The sequence below is a fragment of the Diaphorina citri genome, unplaced genomic scaffold, assembly GCF_000475195.1.
Source record: "Diaphorina citri unplaced genomic scaffold, Diaci psyllid genome assembly version 1.1 scaffold958, whole genome shotgun sequence".
In the NCBI taxonomy this organism is placed as follows: Eukaryota; Metazoa; Arthropoda; class Insecta; order Hemiptera; family Psyllidae; genus Diaphorina; species Diaphorina citri.
The window spans coordinates 35190-47393 of NW_007378389.1; the positions used below are offsets into that span (position 1 = coordinate 35190).

At 35.6% G+C, this 12204-nt stretch overlaps 1 protein-coding gene across 1 annotated transcript in view; it reads left to right on the plus strand.

The window, feature by feature from the left end:
* Positions 1-12204, plus strand: part of LOC113469108 (cAMP-specific 3',5'-cyclic phosphodiesterase 4D-like) — a 57794-nt gene that overhangs the window by 1081 nt on the left and 44509 nt on the right. The gene's annotated exons all lie outside the window — the stretch shown is intronic.

The window sequence follows — 12204 nt, forward strand, 5'->3', positions numbered from 1 at the left end:
GGATGAGGGAGGAGGAGGAGGAGGAGGAGAAGGAAGAGGGACCATAAGGAAAGGAGCGAAGAAGAGTAAGCGGTAGTGAAGAGATATAAATCCTAAGTTAGGGGGAGATGATGTTACAGGAAGTGGATGTGATGTAGAAGAGGGTAGTGGGGAGTCTGGATGAGGGAGGAGGAGGAGAAGAAGGAAGAGGGACCATAAGGAGAGGAGCGAAGAAGAGTAAGCGGTAGTGAAGAGATATAAAGAGAGATAGATCCTAAGTAGTACAAGAAGAAGAAAGGTAAGAGAAGGGGCGTAAATAAGGGAGAAAGAGTGTGAGAAGAAAAGGAAGAGGAGAAGCGTAAATAAGGAAGAAAGACGAGTAAATAAAGGAAATGTGAAGGAAGAAGAAGAAAGGTAAGAGAAGGGGCGTAAATAAGGGAGAAAGAGTGTGAGAAGAAAAGGAAGAGGAGAAGCGTACGAATAAGCAAGGAAGACGAGTAAATAAAGGAAATGTGAAGTGGTAGATTAGGGTAAGGTAAAAAGATGTATATTTACATGTTGGAGCGTATTTATTTTTGCGGATTTGAATTCAATTAATTCTCCTCCCGTTTTATTTACCTCTCCTTGCATTATAATCAACTTCAAAACAGCATTCAATGTTTAAATCTAATGAAATATAGGTACGAGGGAATGTAAGCCGGCGAAAAGCAAATAAAAGATGGTGGTAAATACAAAAGAAACGCATATAATGCATAGATATAATGGTGGAATTAGGGATTATACACGGAGACAAAAAGACGAAAATATATCACCCGCTTCAGCCTTTATATACCTGGGATTGTGAGAGGGGGGGATGATGTTACAGGAAGTGGATGTGATGTAGAAGAGGGGAGTGGGGAGTCTGGATGAGGGAGGAGGAGGAGGAGGAGAAGGAAGAGGGACCATAAGGAAAGGAGCGAAGAAGAGTAAGCGGTAGTGAAGAGATATAAATCCTAAGTAGTACAAGAAGAAGAAAGGTAAGAGAAGGGGTGTAAATAAGGGAGAAAGAGTGTGAGAAGAAAAGGAAGAGGAGAAGCTTACGAATAAGCAAGGAAGACGAGTAAATAAAGGAAATGTGAAGTGGTAGATTAGGGTAAGGTAAAAAGATGTATACTTACATGTTGGAGCGTATTTATTTTTGCGGATTTGAATTCAATTAATTCTCCCGTTTTATTTACCTCTCCTTGCATTATATTCTAATCTCTCTCTCCCTTCTCTCTCTCTTTTTCTCTCCCCCTTTCCCTCCCCTTTCCTATCCTTCTATCAAATATACATGGACGATGAAAGAAAGGAAGAGGGACCATAAGGAGAGGAGCGAAGAAGAGTAAGCGGTAGTGAAGAGATATAAATCCTAAGTAGTACAAGAAGAAGAAAGGTAAGAGAAGGGGTGTAAATAAGGGAGAAAGAGTGTGAGAAGAAAAGGAAGAGGAGAAGCGTAAATAAGGAAGAAAGACGAGTAAATAAAGGAAATGTGAAGTGGTAGATTAGGGTAAGGTAAAAAGATGTACATATATTTACATGTTGGAGCGTATTTATTTTTGCGGATTTGAATTCAATTAATTCTCCTCCCGTTTTATTTACCTCTCCTTGCATTATATTCTAATCTCTCTCTCTCCCTTCTCTCTCTCTTTTTCTCTCCCCCTTTCCCTCCCCTTTCCTATCCTTCTATCAAATATACATGGACGGTGAAAGACCACCGTCCATGTATATTTGTAGGTACCATCTCTATATCGGCCTTTGTCCTTCCTCTACATCTTATTCCTTTAAAATACGTAATCTAATCTTTCCCTCTTCCTCTAATGAACCTTATAACAAAGATTAATTATTATTTTCCTCATTTTCAGTGTACCATATCTTGTGTTTTAGGTCTCGCATGTAATATTTAGGTCGGGGAGGTAAAAAAAAAAAATCAAAAGGACCTTTACTTACATAACCAGTCAAATCAAATCCCGGTTTCGAAAAAAATGGATGTTCTCTTCTAAGAGATAACAGAAAGTACAAAATTATTCGTGATTTGTTTAAAGTAATTTTATTTCACTCGTTGTTGACTCTTTTTACCCCCTCCCCCTCTTAATGTTTCTTTCTAGAAATTTTCTTAATTCAATTCTATTTCTTTTCCTTTTTTTGTTGATTTTTATGAGGCCAAGTTAGACCATCAAAGTGCTTTAAGCATTCCTTGTAACAGAATTACGACAAGGAAATTAAATCACCAGAAAAGAGTGAATTTACCTCTTTATGGAGATTTAAAATGTGGAGATATAGAGGTTGAGAATTGGAATTAAATACTTTTGGAAATTTGGACCTTTCTGCTGAAAAATAAAGAGTTCCAATAGGGATCAGGGACATCTCTTGCTTCCTATCATCAGAAATTCACACTAGAAATGAAAACCAGAATGGAGTGAACTTTTTCTCTCCCCTAATCTTCCTTAGAGCATTATTTCCTTTTCAACTTTTGCAGAAAAACAAGTGATGAAAATGATAAAAAAAGAGAGGTGAAGAAAGTTCAAAACAAAATGAAAATTTCAAAATAAGAAGATGAAATCTCGCTCTTTTCTTATTTCGTCTATTTGGATATCAGGGGATCCCAAAACGGATATTTCCAACCATTTCCCGATTTTGAAAATTTGGACCGATTGCAATACTACACTAGAAATGAAAACCAGAATGGAGTGAACTTTTTCTCTCCCCTAATCTTCCTTAGAGCATTATTTCCTTTTCAACTTTTGCAGAAAAACAAGTGATGAAAATGATAAAAAAAGAGAGGTGAAGAAAGTTCAAAACAAAATGAAAATTTCAAAATAAGAAGATGAAATCTCGCTCTTTTCTTATTTCGTCTATTTGCTTTTCGCCACATAGAATGATAGTAATCAGGGAAAATGTTTAGAAAAGTGATGAGTACAATTTATTATACGGGAGACAGAGGGGAGTGCGAGAAGGAGGAAGAAGAAAAATCAATGAAAGAAAGGTACATTTTATAAGAAAGGAAAAAAAAAAGTATTAAATTTGCTTCCTAGCAAAAATCTAGACTTCTATAAATCAACGTGTATTTACTCCTGCCCATCTTGCCGCCACTGGGTTTCCTCTCTCTTTATCCTCGTTCATTTCTGTCTTTGTCTATTTTAATACTTTTTTTTTTCCTTTCTTATAAAATGTACCTTTCTTTCATTGATTTTTCTTCTTCCTCCTTCTCGCACTCCCCTCTGTCTCCCGTATAATCCTTTCTTATAAAATGTACCTTTCTTTCATTGATTTTTCTTCTTCCTCCTTCTCGCACTCCCCTCTGTCTCCCGTATAATGAGATGTCCCTGATCCCTATTGGAACTCTTTATTTTTTCAGCAGAAAGGTCCAAATTTCCAAAAGTATTTGATTCCAATTCTCAACCTCTATATCTCCACATTTTAAATCTCCATAAAGAGGTAAATTCACTCTTTTCTGGTGATTTAATTTCCTTGTCCCTTTATCTCACGAAATAGAACATTACATCGGCCTTTATAGGATCTATAAAGATTCTAAAACCTAGGAACTCACCCTTGAAATGAAACCTCGAAAGAACGCTTAGTTACTGTTTCTATTTCTCAGAAAGCACGAGCTTTGTCGGAATATTTTCGTTGCTCATTCAATTTCCTTGCAATAAAATTTAGAAATGGATACCTAACTCTTGCTGGACTGTGTAACTCCTTTACTCCTTCCTGTAAGTTATTCCTATTATTAAGGTACTTTTATTTTATCTGTATGCTGTTGTCAGTAAAAAAAAGAGCAAATACTATATATGGGAAAACATGGTGAAAAAGATTTATGAGAGAGAAAAATGTCGAGAGGAAGTGAGAGAAATGAGTTCAGTCAGGAGCAATATCTAAATCAGCAGATTTCAAATCTAATCAAGGAATTTATACCTGTGTGTATACTTTTTCCTATGCAGCAAACGATAAATGGAGGGCAATCTATAAACCTTAATTGAAACTATGTATATTCGACTGGATGTCAGCAGTAAAGTTAACGAAATTGAGTTCAGGGATGAACTTGATGGAAAATTCATTAGCAAGGATGAGAGAAAATCTCTTAAGCGAGATTGAAGTTAACCCTTTTCTGTGGGTGCATTGTCATTTTACTATCATGCTCCTTATACAAATCCGTAAATCATTTATCCGATTAAATGAACCAGAAGGGAGAGTAAGAACTCTTCATTGACTAGTAAATATGTCTAATTTGTCAGAAGATAATACTAACTTGTCACTGTGCTACAAAAATGTCTACATTGAGTTAATGTAAAATTTGTCGACCCGCCTTTCAGCTTCAGGGTTAATTCTGGAGTGACCATTTTGCCATTTAGTTTAGATTGGATGAATGATAACTTTACTATCATGCTCCTTATACAAATCCGAAAATCATTTATCCGAAGGGAGAGTAAGAACTCTTCATTGACTAGTAAATATGTCTAATTTGTCAGAAGATAATACTTGTCACTGTGCTACAAAAATGTCTACATTGAGTTATGTAAAATTTGTCGACCCGCCTTTCAGCTTCAGGGTTAATTCTGGAGTGACCATTTTGCCATTTAGTTTAGATTGGATGAATGATAAACAGGATATTTGTTTCATAGCCTGGATGTATTTTATGCTCTATCCCGTCCGAGCAATTTGTTTATTTTAGTTTCGAATAAACAGACCCCGAGACTCCGTCTTTAATAACCGGACTCCTTTAATAAAGACTCCTTTCTTAATAGGTAAATTTATCCTCTGAAATCCACCGTAAAATCTACAGTGTGGATTAGACTTTAATCCATTTAACCCAGACCTAAATGGCTACAATATCCCTGGAGAAAGTACAGTGTGGATTAGACTTTAATCCATTTAACCCAGACCTAAATGGCTACAATATCCCTGGAGAAACTGTAGGATAGCATGATTGAGTAAATTATCTGGGGTGATGAAAGCACAATCACATCAAGTATATAGGTATTATATCAAGCAGATTGTATTACTGTATGTTTACTGTCTGACTCTGTCGGTATGTTGGGATAGGGTAGTGGGGTATATTGTATTACTGTAATGATATTAGAAGAGGTGTATAGATTGTATTACTTTATTGTACCTGAGATGTAGGTATTGTGACAGAGAGGTGGGGGAAAGGGTTGAGGATGGAGGTGTTGGGGAGGGTAACATTTACCTTTGGAGGTAAGCTGATATTCAGGGGTAGTGGGGTATATTGTATTACTGTAATGATATTGGAAGAGGTGTATAGATTGTATTACTTTACTGTACCTGAGATGTATTGTGACAGAGAGGTGGGGGAAAGGGTTGAGGATGGAGGTGTTGAGGAGGGTAACATTTACCTTTGGAGGTAAGCTGATATTCAATATTTCGTCTCGAGACATAACGGCCTTCTTCCAATACCCCTTTATCTCATGATATTCAATATTCCGTCTCGAGACATAACGGCCTTCTTCCAATACCCCTTTATCTCACGAAATAGAACATTACATCGGCCTTTATAGGATGTATAAAGATTCTAAAACCTAGGAAATCACCCTTGAAATGAAACCTCGAAAGAACGCTAGGTAAATGAAACCTCGAAAGAACGCTTAGTTACTGTTTCTGTTTCTCAGAAAGCACGAGCTTTGTAGGAATATTTTCGTTGCTCATTCAATTTCCTTGCAATAAAATTTAGAAATGGATACCTAACTCTTGCTGGACTGTGTAATTCCTTTACTATTCCAAATATTTCCGGCGTTTTCACAAATTGAACGTCTCCTTCCCCCACCAGCTATTTCCCTTCCCTTATCATTTGTTACCTCTCCTCCCGCGCTTCTTATTTGTATTTATAAAGGTGGGCATGTATGTGAATGATCGCAAGGTGACTTTGATTGATTGAAAAGATAGGATTTTCCGAACATCTCTCTCTTGCTCTCTTCTGCCTTCCCTCCATTGTATAAATGGAACCTATCTATGTTGTTTCAAAATGGGGCTGCGTTCCATTACTGAGATATGATAAAGGTGACTTTGATTGATTGAAAAGATAGGATTTTCCGAACATCTCTCTCTTCTGCCTTCCCTCCATTGTATAAATGGAACCTATCTATGTTGTTTCAAAATGGGGCTGCGTTCCATTACTGAGATATGATAATGGGGCTTTTACTCTCTGATCCCCGCATTTCATGTAGGAATGTCTCCAATCCCTTGTATTAGTTTTACATTAGAGCTTTTTAGTAACCCCAAATCGAGACAGGCAAAATTAATAAGATTGCACCGATCGAAAATTGACTATAAAATATAAATTAATGTTGAGACTTTGAGATGAAAGCAGTTAGAATTTTCGTGCGAACTTCTAATAACATTACCTTTATGGAAAATAAAAGTAGGCACTAGGCAACATTTCAACTTACCTAAGTACATAGTTGATTATTTTCATTATGATTTGCCGAGACAGGCAAAATTAATTTGGTGAGACAGGCAAAAGATTGGACCGATCGAAAATTGACTATAAAATATAAATTTAATGTTGAGACTTTGAGATGAAAGCAGTTAGAATTTTCGTGTGAACTTCTAATAACATTACCTTTATGGAAAATAAAATTAGGCACTAGGCAACATTTCAACTTACCTAAGTACATAGTTGATTATTTTCAAGAAAATTGGGCTTTTCGGGGCCTCATGGGGGTCGTTTTCTGAGCGAGGTTCACTGAACTAGGTAACTAGGTATTTGTACACATTGAAAAAGTTACAAGCTACAATACCTACGAAGAAAACAAGGCTCACTGGAAGCAAGCATGTTGTGAATAATGTAGCACATTGCATACGTAAGCTACAATACCTACGAAGAAAACAAGGCTCACTGGAAGCAAGCATGTTGTGAATAATGTAGCACATTGCATACGTACTCATGGGGGTCGTTTTCTGAGCGAGGTTCACTGAACTAGGTAACTAGGTATTTGTACATGTACACATTGAAAAAGTTACAAGCTACAATACCTACGAAGAAAACAACGCTCACTGGAAGCAAGCATGTTGTGAATAATGTAGCACATTGCATACGTAAATTGAAATACCAGGCGTTCATACAAAATCAGGTTTAATGGGAAAAGTTTTTGGTTATTTTCGAAGGAAGAACCACACGTGATTTCCCCAGACATTCTATTTTTAGATTACTGTGTGTTTTTACTTTCCTTATCCTATAGGAAGGAAAGTAATGTAATCGGGTCAAAATTTCGATGGTCAGTTTTTAGTGCCAAAACACTTCTTTTTTAAATACATACGTATTCCACAAATGTAATAGAAAGTCGTGTGATGTTCACACCAGATTTTTTTTATCATTTTCATCACTTGTTTTTCTACAAAAGTTGAAAAGGAAATAATGTTCTAAGGAAGATTAGGGGAGAGAAAAAGTTCACTCCATTCTGGTTTTCATTTCTAGTGTGAATTTCTGATGACACCTACGTTTCCTACCTGCCTTGATAATGTTGAAATGTTGTAGGTAGGTACTTACTTTTAATATTGTGGGTAAATTTATTTAATATACCTTATTTATACTGTCGGCTAAGACTAAAAAGTCCCATTATGCCAACAGTTTAAACAGCCCTCATTTATTTACAATTTTACATCAAAAATAAGTACATATGTACATAGGTTTAACATTGAAAAGGATGGAGAAAATTATATATATAAAAAAGATAATAGGTTGCCACTAAAGACCAAAGAGAATGAAACAAGAGGGGGTTAAGAAACAAGATAGGGTATGCATCTCGTCGTCTAGTTAGTCTAGTATATATCATTTTTAGAACGAAAAAACGTTGATAAAGCTGGTATTAGGCAGATTCTCATTTACAGACAGAAAAATATTGTTTTAACTCTGAATATTATTTTCCATTCTGTTCACAGGTAAGTAGAGAGATTCGACTCCAAGTCTTCGTGTGGAATTTATGCACATCTACAACACCTACTGACCTCCCTGTAGGTTTAACATTGAAAAGGATGGAGAAAATTATATATATAAAAAAGATAATAGGTTGCCACTAAGGACCAAAGAGAATGAAACAAAAGGGGGTTAAGAAACAAGAGAGGGTATGCACCTCGTCGTCTAGTATATATCATTTTTAGAACGAAAAAACGTTGGTGAAGCTGGTATTAGGCAGATTCTCATTTACAGACAGAAAAATATTGTTTCAACTCTGAATATTATTTTCTATTCTGTTCACAGGTAAGTAGAGAGATTCGACTCCAAGTCTTCGTGTGGAATTTATGCACATCTACAACACCTACTGACCTTCCTGTATATAGCTTATCTTATAGGAGTGGAAAAATTTATAATAATAAATACCTATATGTGAGGTAAAATCAATGCCTTTAGTGAAAACTGAAACCATAGTTTATGCAAGAGGGAGTTAAGAAACAAGAGAGGGTATGCACCTCGTCATCTAGTTTCTAGTATAATATATCATTTTTAGAACGAAAAAACGTTGATAAAGCTGGTATTAGGCAGATTCTCATTTACAGACAGAAAAATATTGTTTTAACTCTGAATATTATTTTCCATTCTGTTCACAGGTAAGTAGAGAGATTCGACTCCAAGTCTTCGTGTGGAATTTATGCACATCTACAACACCTACTGACCTCCCTGTAAGTTATACCTATTATTAAGGTACTTTTATTTTATCTGTATGCTGTTGTCAGTAAAAAAAAGAGCAAATACTATATGGGAAAACATGGTGAAAAACATTTATGAGAGAGAAAAAAGTCGAGAGGAAGTGAGAGAAATGAGTTCAGTCAGGAGCCATATCTAAATCAGCAGATTTCAAATCTAATCAAGGAATTTATACCTCTGTGTATACTTTTTTCTATGTTGCAAACGGTAAATGGAGGGCAATCTATAAACCTTAATTGAAACTATGTATATTCGACTGGATGTCAGCAGTAAAGTTAACGAAATTGAGTTCAGGGATGAACTTGATGGAAAATTCATTAGCAAGGATGAGAGAAAATCTCTTAAGCGAGATTGAAGTTAACCCTTTTCTGTGGGTGCATTGTCATTTTACTATCATGCTCCTTATACAAATCCGAAAATCATTTATCCGATTAAATGAACCAGAAGGGAGAGTAAGAACTCTTCATTGACTAGTAAATATGTCTAATTTGTCAGAAGATAATACCCCCTTCAATGGAAACATGTAAAAGTTTTTGGTGTACCTAACTGCTGGAAAAACAAGTTTACAACATGGCTGAACGTGTAGGAAGTAGGAAGCAAATTTGAGTGAAACAAATTTTGTTTCCGTTGGTAGCTATGTTCCTATAATATTTGCCGATGTTTTCAAACACGTGTTACTACCTATAGGTATTTGCCATTTTCAATTTTTAGTAATTTTACTGTACTTTAACCAAAAAATTCGGATTTGAATTGGAAGTAGGTAACCTACATTTGTGTAACACACTTCTCTTTAAAGAGTTAAAAATCTGGTGTGAACATCACACGACTTTCCTTATCCTATTGAATGATGCTTATTTGAGTGTTCTTTTACCCTAACTTTTACAGTTGCTTTACGCAGACCAAAGTCCTCTATACATGTAGAATGAATCCTATCTTCAACTTCTATGAGACTTCCCTAGCAATAAAACTCAAACACAATATGACTGTGATCACTATGAAACAAATGGGGTTTATTTATACTTTATAAGAAACACAATACAAGTTTACACAACTGGAAAATAGCAATTTTCCTTCGGAAAAGTCTGAAAAACCTCACTTTCAGCTTTCCAATTTCCTCAACTTTCTTTTCTTTTCTAAAATTTTCTAGCTTCAGATTTTCGCTCCTAAAAAACCGCATCACAACGAGCACAAAATAAGATCTCAAATCCTACCAAAAGTAGAAATCGCGAATGTAAAACCAAAAATGTAAACAAAGATTTTGAACCCGGTAAAATTCAAAATTTATACAAATAAAAGCCTACCTACCTATAGGTATTTGCCATTTTCAATTTTTAGTAATTTTACTGTACTTTAACCAAAAAATTCGAATTTGAATTGGAAGTAGGTAACCTACATTTGTGTAACACACTTCTCTTTAAAGAGTTAAAATTAGCCCCCTTCAATGGAAACATGTAAAAGTTTTTGGTGTACCTAACTGCTGGAAAAACAAGTTTACAAAATGGCTGAACGTGTAGGAAGCAAATTTGAGTGAAACACATTTTGTTTCCGTTGGTAGCTATGTTCCTATAATATTTGCCGATGTTTTCAAACACGTGTTAGATATAAATAAAGGAAGGTATTTAGCTATGCAGGTATGAAAGAAAGTTGGAGTGTTGCAATTTTTGGCGAAATGTTTTTCATTGTTTCAGTGTTTTGACTGTTTATTGTTTATCTTCGCAGGTATGAAAGAAAGTTGGAGTGTTGCAATTTTTGGCGAAATGTTTTTCATTGTTTCAGTGTTTTGACTGTTTATTGTTTATCTTCATGAGGGTTTATATTATTTTATATTAAGGGATGAAGGGAAAATGGGATAGGAGATAGTTTGCCAGACTTGAAATAATCTTGGGAAAACAATTTACCAACACGAAATGCTGAAAGTTCAGGCAGAGGTTGAGCACGTTGCAATATTAATCAGGTTGGCATACCTGTGGTCACCCCGCCTTTGTAAGCTTTGAATGTACATAGCTACATAGTTTTGTTTTTACAGGAACCTATTCTGCTTATCTTTTCTCTAACTTCCTAAAAACGACATTGACTTATACCTACATTGAACTTTTTGTTTTTACAGGAAGCTATTCTGCTTATCTTTTCTCTAACTTCCTAAAAACGACATTGACTTATACCTACATTGAACTGTATACCTGCCTCGGTGGTGTAGTGGTCAAGGCGCTCGCCTGGTAAACAGGAGGGCGTGGGTTCAACTCCTTTACTCAATTTCAATAATGAAGTCTACCTCTTCGTTTCCACACGATATCTTCAGTACGAGTAATATTTTGTTAAGTTCAAGACTTTCCAGGCTGAGAGATTCCTTTGGAGACAAAGAGACTGAACAAGGTTAACAATAATGGCTGTCATACAATATTGTACCTATCCATTTCCTTGGCAGATTAACTCTTCTTCAAAGGTTTAATGTTTGATGTAACAAATCCAAAGGATATTGAATTACCAAACACAATTATTGTGTACAGGGATTGTTGGGGACTTTTCCCTGGTCCCTGACCAGGGACCAGGGTAAAGGGACTTTTCAGTCCTATGCGAGCAGTATAAATAAGCACTATTATTATTATAATACCTACATACATTACCTACCTGTTTACCTGTTCAAAAATTTACTGTTATACATACTGCCGAGGAAGACTTCAGATGAAAAAAATAATAATAATAAAATAAATACCTCGGCAATATTTATCCTTTCCCCCAATACCTTTCTTTTTACTTATTTTCAAATTAAATCCCCTCATACCTCCACTTATACCTACTATCTACCTTCTTCCTTTCCTTCTCTCTCTCTCTCTCTCTTTCTCTCTCTCTCTCTCTCTCTCTCTCTCTCTCTCTCTCTCTTCTGTCTCACATTGTTCCATGTCCTTTACTCAATTTCAATAATGAAGTCTACCTCTTCGTTTCCACACGATATCTTCAGTACGAGTAATATTTTGTTAAGTTCAAGACTTTGATATCACTGACAGTTCTCGTCCTATTTATAAAACCATAGTCTGGAGTCTGATAATAACATGGACATATGGAACTAATTCATTAATTCTTTTCAAATTACCTAAATCCCCTCATACCTCCACTTATACCTACTATCTACCTTCTTCCTTTCCTTCTCTCTCTCTCTCTCTCCCTCTCTCTCTTCTGTCTCTCATTGTTCCATAATACAAAATATTAGAAACTAATATTAATTTGCATCCTCAACGCACAAGATCCAAAGGCAAAACATGAAAAAAATCAGAAAATTTCATATGAAACAGGATTATAATACCGTCTACCTACTTACCAGCTTGTTTGAAGTTCCTCATATGCTCGAAATTAAAAGCCGAGTACAAAGACTGACATGGGTAAAGCATATCACAGGTCACAGGTATCTCACTCATATAAATGGGATCGAGTAAAGGAAAATGTGTACACGTGAATCTAAGAACAATCGAAAAACTTTTCAATGGGTATGACAGATAATAGATAATACAGATATTAATAAGTATAATAAGAGAACAAGTTCACTTACTTCC